Raw genomic sequence first — 24,154 nt, 5'->3', positions numbered from 1 at the left:
ACAGAAAAAGAAATTATGCCAGTGAAAAGCCAGTGGGATCCCTTTACTCCTGAAAATAACAAAAAGGGTATTTCAGCACACCTTATTTAGTGTTAACAAGATGCAACCTGCCCTAGACTCCACAGACCGTATTAATGGGAACTACACTTAATGTAAAGGGACCTAAGTTGAATTTCCTCTGTCTCAGTTCTCCAGAAAGGATTTCCCATCTGCAAGTGTCTTTGCTGGAAGTTCAGGTATTTCAATAATGATAAGCTACAACAGTTGCAAAGAAAAAGGGTGACCATTCAGCAGGGAGTTAAGTTATTCCCTTTTCTCCTAAGGACAGAACCCTAGAAACAAGTCTCCTGATGGCCTTTTTCATTTCAGTATTTCTCAGTGTCTTCAGCACTGGAACAAGCACAGTGAAGAAGATGGAGGCCACTTTGTCCGGTTCAAGTGTCTTGAAGGGCCGAGCATAGATGAATATTCCTGGAATGAAAGTTATGCTTATTGCCATTATCTGGGCTATGCAGGTAGACAAAGCTTTGTGCTTTCCTTCGGTGACTTGCCTCCTTATCTTGACTAAAATGACAGTGTATGAAATGAGCAGCAAGACAAAAATTGGTATGAGAAGCAGTCCACCATTTGAGACCATCAGCAGCTCTGTCAGGTAGGTGTCAATGCAGGCCAGTTTCAGTACTTGTGGGACATCACAGTGGAAATTGTCCAGGGTGTTAGGACCACAGTAAGGTAAAGGGAAAAGCAAACCAATCTGTATTGCAGAGTGAATGAATCCACCTGCCCATGACCCTACCACTAGACCTAAACACACCTCACATTTCATTATTGTTAAGTACTGCAAGGGCTTATGGATAGCCACATACCGATCAGCTGCCATCACTGCAAGAAGGAAAATATGAGCACCACCAATGAAGTGGAAGAAAAACACATGCATTCCTTGAATGGAACAGTTTTGTGTTGGGAGAGGAGACCTGACAATAGAATAGGAGTATTTACTGATGATTCGGTGATATCTGTGAATGCTAAGTTGGCCAGGAAGAAGTACATGGGTGTGTGCAAGTGGCAGTCAGTGACAACAGTGGTGAGGATGGTGATGTTTCCCAACCAGGTCATCAGGTAGACAATGAAGAAGACCATGAAGAAGAATTGCTGAATCTCAAGACTGTGGCTGAAGCCCAGGAGGACAAATTCCATCACAGGGTTGGTTACATTCTGTGGCTCCATTTGCTACCATCTGAACATGCCTGTGAGACGAACAATGTAGAAGGGAAACTGAGGAAAGTAAGCTTTTCAATACCAAGAGATATGATCTTTCCACTCCCCTGGATCAGAAACCCCCATCCTAGAAACCTCCTTATTTCCCTGCACTATACAGCAGAAATTTTATTCAGTGGAGGTAGTCTTAGTGTTGGGAACTGTTTTCTTTGATCTTTAATTTAGCTCCTCTTCATCTATACCCTTAAAATCCAGTGTAACTTCACAGTTAGTTGCTATCTTCATAAATAGACTTCTGTTTCCCCATTAATGCAGGTTTTGGCCCCTCCTTGGTGCAACAGTACTTATCTCTAGTAGTGCCTTTTTCCATTGACACATCAACAGCCCTTATGCCTCATAGGACTGCTTTGTCTGCAGTCTCAGAGTTGCCTGATTCACCTCCTCCACAGAGGACTCCAAAGAGAAAACAAAACAAAATAAAACCAAACCACTCATCCTCATCAAAGCAGATGCTAGGAACAAAGTTACTATGAAATCTATACAAACTTTTCTGGGTCTGAACAAAAATGGTTTTGCTATAGCCACTAAGGGATTCCTGCTCTGGCAATCATTAAGAAAATAAATACTTTAGAGTATTTTATGGTGTAGTAGCATTTACTGTGCTACTCCTGTGTTAGACAAAGGGAAACAGGACGTATTGCACATTCTTTACTTTGCAGACATGTCTGTTTCAGGGCAGAGGCAATCTGAGAAAAAAAAAAGAACATTTCAGCATGCAAAAGAATGCCCAGTTTCTTGAACTGCTCTCCAGTACTGTGAGACAAGCAATCTGAAGAATGAGAAAAGACAATCTGTCATGTAGCCCACAGAGCTCTTCATCATATCCTGCAGGGGGGTGTGCCCTAGCCTTTACATTCAGAGAGGTCCTGGGATATGCAGACTGCAGTTCATTTCATTTGTACAGGCATAGGCACTTCATTCTACTTATCTCAGATACCTGAATTAAGATTCAATCATCCTCTGAGTGTGTCTAATTCTTGTTGTTGGTCCTAAGCAGACCTTGACAATTAGCTCAATCACAAAAGTGGGACTGTCTTTCTAAAAGTAAATGTTCAAATTACACATGTCCTAAAATACTCACAAGATTTACACTGGATTGGAAACTGGAATGCATGATTTATGGGTGACACATGCCCTTGAGGTATAGCAACTGAAATTCAGATGGCATTTCTGTTTAGGAAGCTGGATCCCACCTGCAATGTCTTTTAGATACATACATTGGACTGCACCTCTCTTGACCTCAGCTCTCAGCATCCTAAACCTCTGTACATGAACTAGTCGTGCAGTCCTGTTGAAGTAAAGGTTGAGGAAACGGCAGCTGCAGAATGTGATCAGTTTGTTCTAGTCTTGATAGCTACCCTAGGATGAGACAAACTATGCTCTGGGAGTGCCTGTTTCTCACCACTGACTCTAATGAAGCCCAAAAGGCTAGCTTATATCTGGATTCCTATCCTGTAGCTATCTGAAGATATGTGACCAGTATTCTAACCCCTGAGCCTACAAAGAGGCACTTTTGACAGCCTTTAGGTGCCCAGCGCTCATTCCAGGACAAGAAAAACTTCTATTTTGCCCTACCTGCTCTAGTTCACCCTGTTCCCCCTGTGTCTGTGAGAACTCCATGTCACACCTCAGAGCTTTCATTTTTCACATCAGACTTTCTTCGCTCCACTTCCTTTCGCCATTCAGTCTCACTCCAGGGATCCTGCACTCCAGTCCCTATTTCTCTTTGTCTTAAATTCAGTGACTCAGCATACCAGACACTTTGTATACTTCGCCATTTACCAAGTCTGTTTCCAACCCACCAGAAGCAGAAGTTCCTTGTGCCTGTTCCATTTTCTCTGTGTGTCCCAATTACTTGCCCAAAACATGTGAAATCTTTGTTTCTCCCATCTGAAAATGTGAGGTGTTGTGCATTTCTCCGGGCATTCTTTATGCTCCTCCCACACTTTCTCAGAATCCCTGTGAACTCTTCTTGTCCTCATAAAAAGTTTCTCTCATATTTACCTCAGTTCCTGTCTGTACTGATGAGATGACAGATTATCTTGTGCTATGGACAATAAGCCTTGCTTGCTGCTGCTTTCTTGGTTTTGTAGGGGCTGAAATTTACAGAGTCAGTTGTTTTGACTCAGTTTGTCTGAATGGCTGGCATGGACAAAGCCTGAATTTGGGACATTTCCTCTTTGTGTCTGCATCCTCTTGCATGGAGAATCAGATGTTCAATTCCGAGAGAGACCACAGGATAAACCAAATCAGGGATTGGCAGAGAATTTGAGCTTGTGCCATGGCTGTGTCATTAAAAAATTCAGAGTAACCTATTTCTCCCTTATCCTATTCAGATTTTCATATGAAACAATAAACTTCTGCTCACAGATGCTCTGACTAGCAATACCTATTTAATTTGCTGGTCATGGTTTGTGTGCTATGTCCCTTGAAAACAGAGATGTCAGGGAGCAGGAATGGTTCCTCAAGGGAAGGCAAGCCAGGGGGTTGAGAGTGACAGCGAGGCAAACAGGAGCAGCCCACCTCACCAGCAAAGGCAGCAGTCCCACCGTATACACCAAAAAAGAGCAGAGCAGAATCGTTGAAAGTAACCAGACAGCCAACAGTCCAGTGACTGCTAGAGGGAAAGGGATGCTAGAGAACATAATACCACTAAGCTCAACGTGGCAAGTGGACCAAGCGAAGGATATGCTACATAAGGGAAATTTTTACATTCACACACACATGCAAATACACAATTAACTGAGATTTGCCAAAATTACCGTTCCAGTGAGCCAGCACAGTCGAGCCCAGGGGAAGATGACACTCTCCAGACAGTCTCAGGACTGGGTTCTTGGGTAGCAGGTTGGCACCAACACGTGACAGCTTCCCCTCAGGTGCCCTGCATCTGCACACTGTAGCAATGTTACCCTCCTATATTTACTACAGCAGATGTCAGAGCAGGCTACCAATCAGAAAGTCCACAATTACATCATTCGAGCAGATTCAGACATTGTTCTATTGTCGTTGTTGATCCAAGGTTGTTCATGGCTTGTTCGCATTGTCTTATTTACCATGGCTCACTACATCCAGCTCCTGCTTGCACTGCAACTTGTCTCTTGGACAAAACACGGCCATGATACTCCCATGTCAGCTAGGCAAGTCCATAGTAGTGAAGCAGGTTGAAATTTAGGCCAGGAACTCAAGTAGTCAAGATGAGGTAAAAACCAGGAAGATACAAGGCCAGGCATAGCACACCTGCAGCATAGCTAGGGCAAGAAACAAGAAGAGGACCTAAGCTTAAACACTTAAGTCCTGAACCAATTGGCAGAATGGAGTTTCCAGATGAAGTTTCCCACAGCTTTCTCATAACTTAGATGTTTCACAGCAGATTAATACAAGGTTAAACAACCACATTATATCAGTGCTGACCTTGAACACAGGCATTTAAACCCTTGGGGAGAGAAGAGACAGCAGAGAAGGATTACAAAGAAGGATGTACAGGCAGCTCAGGGCACTTAAAGCCTGTTGCTGCAACTGTTGTCCCATCAAGTCTGAGAAAGTCATCATGAGTAAATCGGGAGCATTGGCTGAGGAGTCACTGACACCTAGAAAGGCAAGCTGGCCAGCAGAAAGTACATGGGGTTATAAAGCCATGGGTTGCAGATGACCATGACAACGATGGTGAAGTTCCTTAGATGAGTTATGACATAAACTATGGAGAAAAGCATGGAGAGAAAATAGTGAACAAAGAGTTAGCTGTCCTATGAAACTTCCTTCTGTTATGTTTTTGAGGACTGCACTGTGCCAACTGTTAATCTCGGACCCTCTCTCTGAAACACCTGTGAGGTTTAATAACAGGATCAAGAAAAAAAGAAAACAGGAACAGTATTATTTGGGAGATTTACGGATTGTGTCATAAAGGAATGAATTAAAAAGTTCATAGTTCATTTTAATCCATAGATGGTAATCCCACAAGCATAAAAGGCTCACCAAATGTCCTTCTGTGCTAAGCTCCATGAGCCTGAATACTTTATGCGACTCCGTACAATACTATGAGTTACATGCCAGGATCATGTCAGTAGTCAACAGGTAAAACCTGGCAAATCAATACATTTTTGGCTCATTAACTGTGTGGTTTAATTGTATGTACACTTTAGTAAGAACAACCCATTTGTCAGCTCACAGCTACAGAATCAGCAAATTACAGAATCATGTAGGATGAAGGGTCCTCTGAATGTTTCCAGTCCAGCCTCCTGTTTCAAGCAAATTGCTAAGGGACCTATCCAATCGAGTTTGGAGTATCTCTTAGTATCTCTGTGGCAATGCCACAGCCTCTCTGGGCTCCCATTCCAAAGTCTGTCCACTCTTGGTAAAAGAAAGATGATTTTTTTAAATTAGCTGGGTTTTGTCATGGTACAACTTGTGTCTTATGCTCCTCATCCTACCACTGTACACCTTTGAGAAAATTCTGGATCAGCCTTCTCTACACCCTTCCATTGGGTAGAGGAAGACAGCAATAAGCTCTCCTCATAACCTTCTCCTCTTAAGGCTGAACAAAATAATTTCTCTTAGCTTGTCCTCCATTGGACTTCTTACAATATATCCATGTCTTTCTTGTAATGGGGAGGCCAAAAATGGGGAAAATACTCCAATGGGCTCTCACAAGTGTTGAACAGAGGAGAAGGATCACTTCCCTACACATGCTGACAACTCTTGCTGTTACAGCTCAGAATGCAGTTGGCCTTAGTTGCCACAAGGACACCCTGTAGTCACACACCTAACTTGTGCACTAGGACACACAGATCTTTTTCTGCAAAACTGGATACTAATGATCGGCAGCACCCACCCCCCAGCCAGCACTGTTACATAGTGTTACTGAATTCCAGATGAAGACTTTGTGTTTGCATTTTTTAAACTCGGGAAGATTTCTATCAGAACATTTCTCCGGCCTATCCAAATCCTTCTGAATAGCAGCCTGCCTTTCTAATGGGCATAAATTGGTTTAATAAGTAGTTGCCTGCAAGGGTGATCTCTGTGGGAAGAGATAATGAACTGTCAAGCATCAGTCAAAATCTATTTCACCCAGCTTTGAAAATGATGCAACCATGGGAATTGCACACCAAAACTTTACATATTCAGAGAAGCACATGGTGTTCCTGGTCAAACATGTATAAAATAAGAGCTAGCGACCAATACAGGCTGGAGACACACTTTTGGTGGGGGTAGGGTGGGAGAGGACACTGCATGCAAAGGGGTATATATACCCTGAAGGGACAGCATTCCATTCATACGCCACGCTACAGCATGTGCAACCTGTGAAAGGACTATGACCCATAAGCTGCTCGTGCCGGAGCATGGACACCTGTGAATGGACGAAGTGCATCTATATGCCTTTTTGGATCAGGCACATTATGAACAGAGTGCTCCTGCCTGCTAAACTGGCAGAAAACCAATAAGCCTAGGGTGTCAGAAAGAAATGGCTGGGTGTAAAGTAACAGAAAACAGTTACGCATACCACTTCAACCTCCTATGCTGCCCATCACCTTGCCAGCATTTTCTTGGCAGGCTGAATGTAATCCACAGCAAAAATGCAGGAAGTTGAGACCAAGTGATGGTTGGGGAAAGATAGTCAAGTAAATTTCCCTGCCTTGAGACTGTTTTGCCTGTGGTGGTAACTGGTGGAAGATATGGGCAACATCATGATCTGTCATAGAATCACAGAAACATAGTTTAGATTGGAAGAGACTTTAAAAATCATATAGTTCCAACTCTCCTGCCATGGGCAGGGGCACCTTCCCCTAGACCAAGTTGCTTAAAGCCCCATGCAACCTAGCCTTGAACACTTCCAGGGAGGAGGCATCCACAACTTCCCTGAGCAACCTGGTCCAGTGCGTCACCACCCTCACAGTAAACAATTTCTTCTTACTATCTAATCTAAATATACCCTCTTTCAGTTTAAAATCGTTACCCCTCGTTCTATCACTACATGCCTCGATAAAGAGTCTGGATGAAGGGTTAAATCACTGACAGTCCCTGGCTGAGACCCTACTGTGATACATAAAAGCTTTTCTTGCGTAGTTTTAGTTATTTGTGAGCCGAGTTGATAACAGAATATTTCAAGACATGTAACTTCTTGCCTGGCAAGATCAAACAGGCCTTGAGATAGCTCGTTATGCCTCCTGAGTATATCACTGATAACAGGGACTCAGGACATTTGTGACAGGATAGGTGCTAAAGAACTAGTTTAAACTGACCCTTTTTTAACATTCCGAGGCCAAAGGATGAGACAATTCCATAACCACGTATGCACGAAGGAAGCCCAAAGTTCAACTTGTGGACAGTGTGAGGAAGACTATGGATGACCACCAGAGGGTGAAAAGACCCTAACCCTAATTTTACTGCACATGTTTGGACTATGCAAATGAATTCCAGGAACTTGTTCTCATAAGACTGTCCTTTCCAGGAAATCTGATTAATATGTATGATTTTTCTGTATATGAACTGATGTACTTTGCTAATCCACTGGAGCACTCATGATGGACCAATCCCCAGTGCTGCCCAGCGCTGTATTAAAGAATGCCTGCTTAATAACAAACTAGTTGTTATTGAGTTATTCATCTTGGAAAACCATCCCGATCGCAGGCCCGGTACCGACTATGTTGTTTCAAGTCCCTCTCCACCTTTCCTGTAGGCCCTTTCTAAGTGCTGGAGGGCTGCTATGAGGTGTCCCCGGAGCCTTCTCTTCTCTAGGCTGAACAACCCCAACTCTCTCAGCCTGTCCTCATAGGGGAGGTGCTCCAGCCCCCTGATCATTTCTGTGGCCCTCTTCCGGACCTGCTCAAGTAGGTCCATGGGTTTCTTATGCTGGGGGCTGTGGCGATGTGCTGCCCGCCCCCCCCCCCCCCCCGCCCCCCGCTTAAGCCATAACCACCAGTGGGGATTGTGATGGCTGCATCCAGCTTGAGGTGGACTTTGGGGAGACGGGTGGCAACATAATAGCCAAGTGCTGTCTGGAGCAGTCACCAGATGTCTTGCAGGTATGCAAATAGTGGACAGCCCAGGGCCCATTGAGCTCTCCTGAAATGACAGTGGGCTGCACACCAGGATGTCCCCTTGAGTAGGGACACCTCTCAAGGTTAGTCCTCAAGGTTAAGAGATTCCTTGCCGCAACAGATTCTCGGCAAATGACTAAGAGCATGCTAAACTTTGAAACCTTAGGGATATAAAGGATTGATTGCGCATATATAATCCTTTAGACATAAACCAATGACCAAGTCTGGGACTAAGATTGGATCCAGCCATACCTAGACTCCTCTCGGAGGAGTTTAGAAAGCAAGGGCATCCTTTCTGAACCTCATGAATCAATGGGAGGGTCTCCCTGATAGTTTTGTCTGACCCTGTCCTCTGTGTAGTAAACGATCCAAGTGTACCTTGCCATCAGATCTTGTTAAACCACTCTCATATTATTGAACTTTGTTAACTCAATATTTCATATCAATAAAACATACTGTTGCTTCTTTCTTGCAAATGAAGTACACTCTCTATCACTCCATCCACAACAGGGGCCCCAGAGCTGAACACAGTACTCCAGGTGAGGTCTCACAAGAACAGAGCAGAGGTGGAGAATAACCTCCCTTTCTTTACCTGCTGGCCACACTTTTTTGATACAGCGCAGGTTACGACTGGTTTTCTGGTCTGCGAGCACACATTGGCTGGACACTCTTCAAGAAGGAAGGCTTAAAGGCGCAGGAGCAGGCCGCCCCCATGTGCCGGAAGATGAGCCGGAGGGGAAGAAGACCGGCCTGGCTGAAGAGAGAGCTTTGAGTGGAACTCAGGAAAAATAAGAGAATTTATGACCTTTGGAAGAAGGGGCAGGCAACTCAGGAAGATTACAAGGATGTTGTGAGGTTTTGCAGGGAGGAAATTAGAAGGGCCAAAGCCCAACTAGAACTTAACCTGGCGACTGCCGTAGAAGACAACAAAAAATGTTTCTATCAATATATTAGTGGCAAAAGGAGGGCTAAGGAGTATCTTCATGCCTTACTGGATGCAGCGGGAAACAGTGACAAAGGATGAGGAAAAGGCTGAGGAACTTAATGCCTTTTTTGCCTCAGTCTTTAATGGTAAGACCAGTTGTTCTCCGGGTTCCCAGCACCCTGGAGCTGGAAGATAGGGACAGGGAGCAGAATGAAGCCCCCACAATCCAAGGGGAAATGGTTAGCAACCTGCTACACCACTTAGACACCCACAAGTCTATGGACCGTGTGGAATCCACCCAAGGGTCCTGAGGGAGCTGGCGGAAGTGCTCACCAAGCCCCATTCCATCATCTACCAGCAGTCCTGGCTAACCAGGGAGGTCCCAGTGGACTGGAGGTTAGCCAATGGGATGCTGTGCTGGTTTTGTCCGGGGTAGAGTTAATTTTCTTCATAGCAGCTAGTATGGGGCTGTGTTTTGGATTTGTGCTGAAAACAGTGTTGATAAAGCAGGGATGTTTTAGTTACTGCTGAGCAGTGCTTACACAGAGTCAAGGCCTTTTCTGCTTCTCACCACCAACGAGTAGGCTGGGGGTGCATAAGAAGTTGTGAGGGGACACAGCCGGGACAGATGACCCCAAGTGACCAAAGGGGTATTCCATACCATATGATGTCATGCTCAGCATATAAAGCTGGGGGAAGAAGAAGAAAAGGGGGGACATTCGGAGTAATGGCGTTTGTCTTCCCAAGTAACCGTTACGCGTGATGGAGCCCTGCTTTCCTGGAGATGGCTGAACACCTGCCTGCCAATGGGAAGTGGCGAATGAATTCCTTGTTTTGCTTTGCTTGCCTGCATGGCTTTTGCTTCTCTCCGAACGTCTCCTCCTTCCTTCTTCTTCCCCCATGCTGAGCATGACGTCATATGGTGTGGAATATCCCTTCGGTCAATTGGGGTCAGCTGTCCCAGCTGTGTCCCCTCCCAACTTCTTGTGCACCCCCAGCCTACTCGCTGGTGGGGTGGTGTGAGAAACAGAAAAGGCCTTGACTCTCTGTAAGCCCTGCTCAGCAGTAACTAAAACATCCCTGCTTTATCAACACTGTTTCCAGCACAAATCCAAAACACAGCCCCATACTAGCTGCTATGAAGAAAGTTAACTCTATCCCAGCCAAAACCAGCACAGACAGTATCAAATGCTCTGCACAAGTCCAGGTAGATGATGTCAGTCATCCTTCCCTTATCCACCAATGCTGTAACCCTGTTGTTGAAGGCCACCAAATTTTTCACGTATGATTTGCCCCTAGTGAAGCCATGTTGGCTGTCACCAATCACCTCTCTATTTTCCATGTGCCTTAGTGTAGTTTCCAGGAGGATCTGCTCCATGATCTTGTTGGCAAGAGAGATGAGACTGACCGGCCTGTAGTTCCCCATGTCTTCCTTTTTTCCCTTTTTAAAAAGGGGAGTTATATTTCCCCTTTTCCAGTCACTGGCAACTTCACCAGTCTGACACAACTTTTCAAAATGTTGGACTTTTCAAATATCATGATCTGAAATTGGAATATTTGGACTGACTTTGAGATGCTGGAAGCCTTGATTCTGGTATTAGGAATTTCTGTTGTTATGCAGTGTGAGGCGTGCACCCAAAATATATGTGAGGAACACTGTGGAAACAGTCAGGAAAATGGGGGTCCAAAGTGACCCATGAAAACAGCAGTGGGATGGGAAGAGAGTTGGGAAGAGAAAGGACAGTGACTGCTCCAAGCGCATGCACCCGTGGCCTGGAACACGGACTGTCTCCCAGTACAAAACCCAAGGGTATTAGTCTAGGAGTTGTAAAAATGATACAATGCATAAAAAGCACCAGGAGAGAGATGCACTGCTGGTATGAGAGAGTGCAGAGGTGTAGTATCTGCTTCAGGTAGAGCTCCAAAAGATTGGGACCACTTAACAGAGGTTGAGAATCAAGAAGTGAAATTACTTTTTCTGTCAGACTAATGATCTTTTAAAAGAAACATTAACACAGTGCGAGAGACCCTTGTTCAGAAGTTTGTAACTGTTAGCATGCTTAAGGTGATTGCCATGGAGTGGGGTATGGAAAGCTGGGTTGGGGAAATTCAGGACTCCAATGACAAATTAAACACAGACTCCTGTCAGGCAACCCCAGTTACACTAATTGAGCAGACCTTTGGAAATGGGAGTTCTGTTCCCCAGAAAGTGGCTGGTAAACTGCCCTTTACTCAGAGTGAAATTAAATACATGTGGGAAACTCACTGTACCAAAACGCCCTTGCAGTGGCTGTGGAAGGTGCTGGGAAACTGGAGCCATGAAGCTCAGAAGTACAGAGGTCTTCAGAGTTTGGGGCCTATGTCACCTGTGTTCACTGGCCTGTGCAATGGAGGTGGGCTATTGTATCAGATAATGGAGGGCTATGTTGAGCAATAGCCCAATTCTCTCAACCCTGTGAAAGAGAGACATTGTGAAGGGACTGGGAAGAAGGCAGTTGATTGCAGCTGCTTGGGCTGCTGGAGTATGGGCTGCTGGAGTCTGTTTACAGGTGAGGGAAGAGGGAGCCTGTGAAGGTCATGATCACTGATGATTGCCTAAAAGCTCCAGTGATTAGGAGCAATTACCTACGTCCTTCTGGTATCACCTGGTAACCCAGTAGGACATTCTGTTGATCAAGGAGTGACCTGTATCTGCTGAAGTGCATACTGGAAAACTACCATATGATCAGAAGCATGGCCAAAGGTAATGCTAAGAGTCCAATGTTATACCTGACACCGAAAGAAACATCAAGAGGGAGTTCTCCATGCTCCCATATTACATGCTGGTACTTACAGAAGCACCTGAAAAAAATGGGGGGAGGATGTGATAGAGCGGGACAGAAAACCCTTCAGAGATCTAGGACTGCAAGTTAAGGAATTGTGAGCACAGGGGAAAGGTCACAGCTCAGTTAATGTTACAGGATGGGGGGTAAGTTTAAGGGAAACTGTTCAGTGAATTTTACTCCTTGAATGGGGAAAATGACTACGCTGTTGTGGTGGGTTGACCTTGGCTGGACACCAGATGCCACCAAGCCGCTCTATCACTCCCCTCCTCAGCAGGACGCGGGGGGAGAAAATACAAAAAAAACCCAACTCGTGGGTCAAGACAAAGGCAGTTTAATACAGCAAAAGCAAAGGCCGCACACATGGAAGCAAAGGAAAACAAAAGATTTATTCTGTACTCCCTATCAGCAGGCGATGTCCAGCCACTTCCCGGGAAGCAGGGCTGCAGTACACACAGCGGTTGCTCCGGAAGACAAACATAAATAACGAATGCCCTCCCCCCCTTCTTCTTCTCTTAGCTTTTATTGCTGAGCAGACGTCATATGGTATGGAATATCCCTTTGGGTAGTTTGGGTCAACTGTCCTGGCTACGTCCCCTCCCAAGATCTTGCTCACCCCCAGCCTACTGGTAGGGGGGAATGTTGGAGAGACAGCCTTGATGCTGTGGAACACTGCTCAGCAGTGGCCAAAATGCTGGAGTATTATCCACACCCTTCTAGCTACCAATAAAAAGCACAGCACTATGAGGGCTGCTGTGGGGAAAATAAACTCTGTCTCAGCCAGACCCAATACAGCTGTATCAAATGAACATTGTTCATGACATGTTTTGCTTCTGGATGAAATATTGCTGTTGAAGCCCTGGTTCATTCCTTAAAGGTTTTGCTTTTTGCTTGTAGAATGTCAGTGATTTGCTTGTATATTGAGGTATAGAGAATAACTCCAACTGTTAAGATGTTCTTGATTATATGTTTTACAGGAACAAGACATGAAGTTTGTAACAAGAATATATTCAGATTTTTATAGTGGCACTTAAAATTGATTTTGGAGGGATGGAGTGCAGAGTTCGTAATATGAGTGGCTTAGAGTTAAAGGAGAATTGCCGTTTGTGGGAGGTCTGGATATGGGGGGCTGTGGAGAGTCTGCCAAAGGAGAAACAACAGGCAGAGGATCCCCAATAACTAAAGAAGGCAAGCAGAGGATGCTGACAGGGACATTCTCAGGGCTACCACAAGAGGACTGTCACCCACATTGTCCTCGTGTGATGCACCCACCACATGAGTGAACAGGAGAGGATGTCCCCAGATCACCTTAGAGTCTGAGGGGGATTACTACCTATGAAGACTGGGAACTCATTATGGCATGCTAGGAAGACCATTCTGGGATTGCAAAAAATTTACTGAGATGTGGTTGGGGGGGGGTGGTGGGGTGTCAAAGGTGGGGAAAGAGGGGAATGAAGGTGAATTGGGGACAAGCAAGCATGGGGAAACAGGGAAAACAGATAAAAATGGTTGGTAATGTGTAAACTGGTGGTCAGTACACTTAACTGGTGATGTCCTCCTGTACCTGATCACCACAGTCTGTCCTGTTGTTGTAAATATTCTGTTTTTTTAATAATCAAAATATGATTTTATATATATATAGAGAGAAAAGGTTAAATTTAATTAATAAATAAATAAGTTAGGATTGTTAAGTTAGAAACAATAACCATAGGAACCTCACCAGGGAGTCGCCATTCCATACTGAGGAACTAACAGTAACAAGATGGAACGATGAAGAATTGAATAGAAAAGTTTTGTATGAGTCCTGTGACAGTGTGACCTGATATGCACCAGTGATGCTGCTTGAAAATCCCCTTACCTTCCCCATCTTGATATTAATAACAAGAATGCCAATCAATAGATATTAATAGAAATGACCACTGATTATTCATAGGCATGGAAATTGACAGAAAATTATAAGCTAGAAAGTGATTAATAAAAGATTAAAAATTATATATATGTATTTTCTGTATAAGGGTAACTAGGTATGAGCTATCCCTGATTTAATCATAAACTAGCTATGAACAATGTAGCATTGTGAATAGGTAGAATTTGTTTGTCAAGAGAAGGATAAGTTGTAGGCCTGGTCAGTAAAGCGGGGAAAACTTAAGAAGATTCCAAGAATGGGATTTTGCAACCAAACTGAGCATGCGCAAAGATTGGGTTCAACTAAAGGACACCATGAGGAAGACTATGGACGACCACCAGAGGACCTTAGACGACCACCTGTGTACCTGAAGGCGCATGCGTCACGAGCACTTTCATATATTAATGAGTTCTCAGAAATTGTATGACTATGTTAATTGTTTCTTGGAAAATATGATGAATATGTATACTTTGATTGTATATAACTTTGGTAGCGGAGAAGCTAGGCACGCACGCTAGGTGGAGCGATCCCCTGTGCGTCCAGCGCTGCAATAAAGAAGTGCCTGCTCACCTACATACATTGTGTAGATGAGTTTTTATATTACAGATTTGTAACAGTTTTGGCGACCCAGATGGGACCTTGTGAGTGAGACTGGAAGGGATCGAGCGTGGATCAGACTCCAGCCGTCACCGAGGGATTCTCGGAGGAGGACCATCTTCCTCGACCCAAAAGCTCCTCGCAACATTCCCTGGAGAAATAAAAAGGTAAGGCACTTCTTTTCTTTTTTTGGAATGATGTGTTGCATTTTGCAACATTTGGTTTTGGATTCCGGAATTTTGGAATTGGTGTGTTGAATTTTGCAACATTTGGTAGCCTGCCTGTAAGGCGCGGTGAAAGCTTCGCAGGGTTGGGGCTTGGAGGGTACCCGTTTGTGTATTGGGAGCCTAGGCGTCTGCCCATAAGTCATAAGCGAAAGCTATTACTGGGTTGGACATTTGCAAAATTGGACCATTGTCTTCTGGTATTTAATTTGGTATTGGTATTGGTTTTGGTATTTGATACTCTATGCCAATTTCTTATTGGTACTAGAACTCAAATATTGGTGTTGGTTTGGTGTTTGATATTCTATACCAATTTGGTATTGGAATTAGAATTCAAATATTTGTATTGGTAAAGGTATTATTTATATTTGTTATTAATATATAATTATATTTGTATTTATTAAATAATAATTATATTTGTTGTTTTTTATATATATAAATATATATATATAAAAAATATATATAGAATGGTGCTAACAAAATTCTTCAAGAGTAAGAGTGCAAGGAATTTAACTATTGATGAGAAAGTACCAGAAATGTCACCTTTGGAATGTTTGTTAGCACATTGGAATAAGCTGCATGAGGGACAATTATCTTTTGCATTAATTTGATATTTGATATTCTATACCTCTTTCGTATTGGTATTAGAATTCAAATATTTGCATTGGTTAAGATATTGTTTATATTTGTTATTTAAATATATATATAACTATAATATTTGTATTTGTTTAATAATATTTATATTTCTTATTTTTATATATATAAATATATATAAAAATACATACATATAGAATGGTGCTAACAAATTGTTTAAGAATAAGAATGCAGGGAATTTAACTATTGATGACATGTCACCTTTGGAATATTTGTTAGCACATTGGAATAAGCTGCATGATGATTTGAGTAGGAGTCAAATGATTGAATGTTGTAATCACTGGTGCCTTTATATGTTTTAGAAGACCAGGAAAAGTGGCCAAAGAAAGAAACTTTGAATTATAATACTATCTTGCAGTTAATGTTGTTTTGTAGAAGAGAAGGAAAATGGAAAGAAGTACCGTATGTGGATTTGTTCTTTTATTTAAGGCAGTGAACTGATTGGCAGAAGGAATGTAAATTGGTAAGTCGAGATAATTTAGTGATGGCTTTAGCTGTTGAAAAGATATGTGAAAGTTCCGTTTTCTGTTGTTGATTTAATGGCATGAAAACAGGCAGCAGGAGCATGCAGAGAAGATCCAGAAAGGGTAGCTAGAGTTGTGGAAACAATTATTAGGACTCAGGATCCCGATTGAAATGATTTGCAAGTGGTATTCGATAACTTACTAGACAGCACTGAGAAACAGATGGTGTTAAAGACAGCAAAGACACAGGCAGAGGCAGCAAGTGCAAGTGGTGTACTTATTGGAACCATAGAACAGAATTTCCCTTTGGGGAATCCTCAATGGGACCCGAATGTTGTGGATCACAGACAGAAATTGACTCGTTACCAAGGATGGGTACTGTATGGAGTTAAGCATGCACTGCCAAAAGCTATGAATCAGTCAAAATTATATGAAGTAAAACAAGACAACAACTAATCCCCCTCATTATTCCTGGAAAAGTTAAAAACTGCTGCCAGGAAATACACTAATCTGGACCCTGAAAAACCAGAAGAGGCTGTTCAATTGGCTTCTATCTTTAGGGGGCAATCAGCCCCAGATATAAGAAAGAAACTTCAGAAATTGGAGGGGGAAGATTCAAGGGATCTGAATAAGCTGCTCAAAGTGGCATGGAGAGTCTGTAATAATCGGGAGAAAGAAGAACAGAAAAAGGAGAAAGAAAGGAAAGTTAGGGAAAATAGGCTGCTGGCTCTTTTAACAGGAAGTTTGACGAGAGGCAGAGGAAGGGGACAAGTGAAGGGAAGAGGAGGATTTAGGAATTCTGGGGAAAAAGGATTTAATATGACATTGGGGATAAATCAGTGTGCGTACTGTTGGGAGGAAGGGCATTGGAAAACAGATTGCCCCAAATTGAAAGCAAGTCAGCAGGAATCTGTGAGAATGATAACTTTGGATGATTGAAGGGGACCGGAGGAGAACCCAGCTGAGCCTCTGGTTACAATTAAGCTGTGAGACTCTGCAGTTGAATTTTTAGTAGATACCGGGGCAACGTATTCTGTTTTGAACACCTGTAAAGAGAAATTGGGAAATAAAACTGCAAATGTAATTGGCGCGACTGGGAAACAAGAAGAAAGGCCTTTCCTAAAACCCCTTAATTTGAAATCTGGAAGTAAGGTAATTACACATGAATTTCTATATATGCCAGAATGTCTGATGCCCTTGTTGGGATGAGATCTGCTTTCTAAATTAAATACACAAATAATTTTTGAAAAAGGGGACATTTATTTAAAAATACCTGAATCAAAGACAGGGGGTATATTATTGATACAGGAAAAAGCAAAAATGCAAGAAATACCACAAGAAGTAGATGAGGCTGTGATACCTATGATCTGGAACACTGAAATACCTGGAAGATCAAAGGTAGCCCAGCCTGTAAAGGTTGAATTAAAGGAACATGCCAAACCGATAAGAATAAAACAATACCCAATAAAATCAGAAGCTAGGCAAGGAATTAAGAAATTAATTGATAAATTTTTGGAATGTGGAATTTTGGAAGAATGTGAATCCGAATATAATACTCCAATCTTACCGGTTAGGAAGCCTTCAGGTGAATACAGATTAGTTCAGGATTTAAGGGCAATACATCAGATAGTAAAGGACATTCATTCTGTAGTTGCGAATCCATATACCTTTTTAACAACTTTAAGGGAAAGTCATCAGTGGTTTACAGTGCTTGATTTAAAAGATGCTTTCTTTTGTATACCTCTGGAAAAGGAAAGTAGAAAATTGTTTGCCTTTGAGTGGGAGAATCCACAAACAGGACGAAGAACACAATTAACATGGACAAGACTACCACAAGGATTTAAGAATAGCCCGACCATCTTTGGCAATCAACTGGCAAAAGAGCTTGAGATGTGGAAACAAAGTCATCCAGAGTTACCTGGTCATCTGCTTTTACAGTACGTCGATGATATACTGATCGCCACCGAGGACAGAGCAACCTGCATAAAGGTAACGATAGACCTTTTAAACTTTCTGGGACTTCCGGATTTGACTAAAGATTTCCAGTTGTTTGTTCATGAAAGGCAGCATCTGGCACTGGGAGTACTGACACAATGGATGGGAAGCTGGAAGAGACCAGTGGGGCTCTTTTCCAAGCAACTGGACACAGTAAGTAAAGGATGGCCTACCAGTCTTTGTGCAGTTGCTGCTACGGTAATGCTCATACAAGAAGCCCGAAAGTTAACTTTGGGATGGACAATAGTGGTATATGTACCACATATGGTGGTGACTGTTTTGGAACAAAATGGGGGTCACTGGCTTTCTCCCAGCAGGATGATGAAGTATCAAGTAATATTGACGGAGCAAGATGATGTGATACTAAAAACAACTAACCTAGTTAATCCTGCAGTTTTCCTGAATTCTGTGCAGGAAGAAGGACAATTGGAACATGACTGTTTAACTGCTGTCGAACAGGTGTATTCCAGCCGACAGGACTTGAAGGACACACCATTGGAGGATCTGACTGGGAACTGTACACAGATGGTAGCAACTTTGTGGAGAATGGAGTTCGCTACGCTGGATATGCGGTAACAACGGAGCGATCAGTCATAGAGGCTAATGCTTTGCCCAGCAATACCTCAGCGCAAAAGGCAGAGTTGATAGCCTTGACGAAGGCATTAGAACTGAGGGAAGGAAAGAAAGTAAATATTTGGACTGATTCAAAGTATGCCTTTGGTGTAGTGCATGTCCATGGGATATTGTGGAAAGAAAGAGGACTATTATCCTCTCAAGGGGCAAACATCAAATACAAAGAGGAAATATTGAAATTGTTACAAGCAGTCCAGAGACCGACAAAGGTGGCAATCATGCACTGTAAAGCACATCAATCAGGAAATAGGAAAAAAGCTATAGGGAACGGATTAGCTGATAAAGGAGCTAGAGGAATAGCAAAAAGGAATGCCTTGCAAATGGCATTAATTCCTACAAAAAACATTACGCTACCAAAAGAGAAACCAAAATATTCAGAGGAAGATGAGAAATTAGGGAAGTTATTAGACGCAAAAAGGAATTTAGCAGGATGGTGGGTCACAGTTCAGGGACAGGTAGGTAGTAATCCCCCATTTCTGATGAGAGAGATATTACAGACAAAACATAAAGAGTGTCATTGGGGCCCAGAAGCATTAATCACCTTTTTAAAGAAATATGTGGTATCTATAAGAATGTTAGGAATGGCTAAAATGATTTCTACTAAGTGTGAAATTTGTTTGCGAAACAATCTGGTGATAAAGAGAAAAGTTCCAACTGGAACCTTGAAATTGGGAGTGCAACCTGGAGACTACTGGCAAATCAATTTTTCAGAATTACCCAGACAAAAGGAGTATCGATACATTCTGGTGGGGGTTGATACTTTTACAGGATGGCCTGAAGCTTTTCCTTGTTGAACCAATCAAGCAAAGGAAGTCATTAAATGGTTAATACAAGAAATAATTCCAAGATTGGAAGTACCTATTGGGATATCTTCTGATAGAGGCCCACATTTTGTTGCTGAAATAGTACAAAATATTAGTAAAGTTCTGGGCATCACTTAGAATTTGCATACCCCCTGGAGGCCTCAATCAAGTGAAAAAGTAAAAAGAATGAATCAGACATTGAAAAGGCAAATGAGTAAAATATGTCAGGAGACAAATTGGCTACTACAACTAGTGAATTGGCTAAATTGCAATGGCCTTTGCAATCTTCCCTATTGGTTTTAGAAATTAATCAGTGACTGTTGTCAAATATATTACCAAAATGGGAAAAGGTGAATGTGAAAGACCATGAGTTGATTGTAGATGCACTCAGTGTGGTCCAAGATAACCTATCTTTGGCTCTCAGTTGCATCCAGGCACAACTGTGGGCACAATCAGTGGCTGCTTCAATCATAAGAGAAGGTGAAAAAGACACTGTTCCCACCAAGATTCGAAAAATAATTTGAAATAAGGCCACTAATTTAGAGAAAAAAACCTGCAATCCTGGTGGAATTTGGTAAACTTTACCTACGATCCTGTCACAAGTACAGCTACAACCTATGCATTAACTATACATAATGCATCAATATATCCAATTTACCCTGTTATTGCATTAGGATTAAATCACAATGGAACCATACTCTATCCATTTGAGCATGGAGTATGGGCCCAAAAAGTGGGACAGAAGTGGCAAAGTGTGGATTTGGAATCTTGTATTGTACGAGAACAACAAGGGTTCATCTGTGAAGGTAATACAATCAGAGGTCAGGATATCTGTTTAGATACTGAGCAAAATGTTTGTTATTTTGAGACTCGCCCTTACGAAAACCCCGAAACAGTGCTTATATATGTTGGTAAGGGATGTGTATGTTTGAGAACAGCTTGTGATTTTATATCTGTAGATGATGTAGTTATAGATACTAGGAATCACTCAAATTTTTGCATTTGTAATTTCACTAGAATTACAGGATGTGATTTCTCTTATTTGGCTCCAGTCACATCTTACCAGCTTTTGCAATCCAATTATACCTTAATTCAGGAACTGTTGCCTACACCCATTGGAATGAATCTCACTTTAGCGAAACAATTGCTACAACACCAAGACTTAATCAAAATTTTGAAAAAGGTCAAGGAAAACGGACAAAGAACTTTAATAACTATACACCACAATGTGAAAGAGATACATCGTGTTTTAGAGGGGGTGGAAAAGGATGCGGAACATAAATGGTGGGACACACTTTTTGGATGGTCACCTCCTGCTACAGGCATCCTAAATAAGTTATGCCACCCTATTGTGGTTCTCCTGATATTGATTCTAATCAGTCTTATTCTATCAGTAATATTATATATTATAAATTGGAGGATGATGAACCATTTAACTCATTTGACAACTGTACTTGAAGCATATAATATGCTTAACTGATTAAAAATGAAAGTATTGAAATAATTTTCAAAACTTTCAAAGGGGGGAACTGTTGTAAATATTCTGATTTTTTTATAATCAAAATATGATTTTATATATATATATAGAGAGAAAAGGTTAAATTTAATTAATAAATAAATAAGTTAGGATTGTTAAGTTAGAAACAATAACCATAGGAACCTCACCAGGGAGTCGCCATTCCATACTGAGGAACTAACAGTAACAAGATGGAACGATGAAGAATTGAATAGAAAAGTTTTGTTTGACCTGATATGCACCAGTGATGCTGCTTGAAAATGCCCTTACCTTCCCCATCTTGATATTAATAAGAAGAATGCCAATCAATAGATATTAATGGACATGACCACTGATTATTCATAGGCATGGAAATTGACAGAAAATTATAAGCTAGAAAGTGATTAATAAAAGATTAAAAATTATATATATATATATTTTCTGTATAAGGGTAACTAGGTATGAGCTATCCCTGATTTAATCATAAACTAGCTATGAACAATGTAGCATTGTGAATAGGTAGAATTTGTTTGTCAAGAGAAGGATAAGTTGTAGGCCTGGTCAGTAAACTGGGGAAAACTTAAGAAGATTCCAAGAATGGGATTTTGCAACCAACCTGAGCATGCGCAAAGATTGGGTTCAACTAAAGGACACCATGAGGAAGACTATGGACGACCACCAGAGGACCTTAGATGACCATCTGTGTACCTGAAGGCGCATGCGTCACGAGCATTTACATATATTAATGAGTTCTCAGAAATTGTATGACTATGTTAATTGTTTCTTGGAAAATATGATGAATATGTATACTTTGATTGTATATAACTTTGGTAGCGGAGAAGCTAGGCACGCACGCTAGGTGGAGCGATCCCCTGTGTGTCCAGCGTTGCAATAAAGAAGTGCCTGCTCACCTGCATACATTGTGTAGATGAGTTTTTATATTACAGATTTGTAACACTGTCTTCTTATTAAGCTCCATTTCTAACTGTTTTCCTGTGCAAAGGGACTCTCTATTCTGCGTGCAACTGTATGGAGGTGTAAGAACCTGCAACTGGAGAGGGAACTATGGGTCATAGGGGATCATGTGTCTGGGGTACCAGCAATAGGGCAGGCAGGAGTGTGTTTGTGTATATGTATGTCAGTAAGTGTAATCACTAGACTTCTTTTTTTTTACAGAGAAAATAATGGAAATACTTCTGTATATATCCAAAAACAGATTGTCCCTTATTGAAAAGCATCCCAGGAACTGTTTAAAAAATAGTGTTTTCAGTTTTGTTTATTTACTTTCATGCATCTTGGTGTTTTGAAGCACTTTTCATTTAGTTCCAGGTAAGGCATACACTTGGTTGGGATGGAATTGATCTCACCAAAATTTAGCCACACAGACATAACTCTGATATACAGGCTACCTCAGAGGTAATGAAAAGAGAGAAGTAATTATGGAATGCAATTAATTCAGCTTTTCCATAGAGCATTGCTTCATCAAACACAGGGAGCATCAGGCATTTCCTTTGACCAAATAGTGGTCTTGTCTTTTGCTATTACCTGCATAAAGGTAAAAGGCTAATTTAATTTTAGGTTTTGGGGGGAATAAGAGGTAATGAAATATCTTGAAAAATCCTTCTGTAACATTTATGCTCCAATGTGTGAATCTCACCTACATCCAGATGTCTACAATATGAAGATGTACCCCCAAGCTAGTCATCTAACCAGTCATCAATTAGCCCCAGAAGGGTGATCGCTGGCCTGTGTGAACAAGGCCATGGGTTTTGTTTACTATTGTTTGATTACTATTGATCTTCTTGATTACTTGATCTTCTTGACATGGTTTAATGTCTGTGTGTCCTTGCAGCAAAGGCCAACCACATCCTTGGCTGTCTTATCAAGAGTGCAGCCAGCAGGTCAAGAAACAATTTCTCCCCTACAATACCTGCATATGAGACTGCACCTGGTGTTGTGTGCCCAGATACACAATACCTTTCTTGTGTGTATGAGAAAGATACTGGAATACTTGAGGAAGTCCATTGGAAGGCCAGCAAGATAATTAGGGGGCTAGAGCACCCCAGCAAGAGCAGTCTTGTTCCAGGAGATACTAAGGGAGGAGGGCTTGTTCAGCCTGAAGAAGGGAAGACTAAGGGGAGATTGTATTGCTTTCTCTCCTACCTAATGGAGGGTGTGGCAGAGGCAGAGTTTGCCCCTTTCAGAGTGCACAGTGGAAGAAGGTGTAAAGGACACAGCCTGGACCATGGGAAATTCTGACTCAGTATAAATAAGCGCTTTTTTAGCTTGAGGGTGGTCAAACAGTGAAAGCAATCTGAAGAGGCTGTGCTATCTATTCTTGGAAGTGCTGAGAGCTCAGCTGGATTAGGCCGTGAGCAGCCTGCTTAAACAGGCTTCACTTAAAGGACGAAGCTGGGCTGGAGACCTCACAATGTCCTTTCCAATCTACATGATTTCATGGACTTAAGTAATTAAACGTTTTTATGATTGCAGGATTCTAGGTGGCTGTCATCTGCTACAGCAAGAAGTGGAGTGTGTAGCAAGCGAGTCATCTTATTGAAGCTTCACCATTACTACACACCACTTCTTGCTGTAGGAGATGACATACTCCTAGAATCCTACAATCATAAAAACGCCAGTCCTTATAGATATAGTGTTTACAAGACATAATGCTCAACCAAAAAATATCTATTTAAAACATGTGATCAAAACTTTTGTAAGACCTGCCTGAAAGGGAATGACTCACTGAAAAAAAGAAAACTAAAAGCCATTATATAACTTCTTGTTGGTACAGAGTTTTTTGCATTAATACCTGAAAAAGCAACAGAAAAAAGGCAGGGCAGGGAGGGGCAGTGTGCTGCCTGGGGGATATCTGGGAGCTGGGGCAGGAGACTGTGCAAGAAAGGGCTAGAAGCAATGGGTGGTCTGGGACTGCCTCCCGGTGGGGTTGTGTGGAGGTGCATGAGGAAGAAGTGAGGGCTCCCATGCCCCATGAGCAGGCCCACCCCAACCCAGCACTCCCATCAGGGCCTATGCCACAAACAGTGAGTATCCAGGAGCTCTCCGCAGCCACTGTTGCAGCCAAAGTCCGCACCCACACAGGCTCTTCAGGCAAGTTTGTTGGCCTGTCTTCCTGACACCCTTCCATGACTTTTCCTTTTCCAGTGTGCCTCATTGGGTCCAAGAGGATACAGGTAGGAAGCCAGTTTTGGACCAGCGAGGAAACCTTGGAAAAAGAGATGGGCATCTTGGGTCTTTCTTGTAGACATCGCTGAGCTTGCTCAGAGTCATACACCTGCAGGAAATTGAATGCCAAAACTCCAG

General features: G+C 42.3%; 1 pseudogene; it reads right to left on the bottom strand.

The window, feature by feature from the left end:
• Positions 1-298: 298 nt before the first annotated feature.
• Positions 299-1,227, bottom strand: LOC132319433 (olfactory receptor 4D1-like; annotated as a pseudogene).
• Positions 1,228-24,154: the final 22,927 nt, after the last annotated feature.

Source organism: Gavia stellata, chromosome 28, assembly GCF_030936135.1.
Source record: "Gavia stellata isolate bGavSte3 chromosome 28, bGavSte3.hap2, whole genome shotgun sequence".
NCBI classification, from domain to species: domain Eukaryota; kingdom Metazoa; phylum Chordata; class Aves; order Gaviiformes; family Gaviidae; genus Gavia; species Gavia stellata.
Note: the sequence above shows the minus strand (reverse complement) of the source record. Positions and strands in the feature narration are given on the sequence as shown.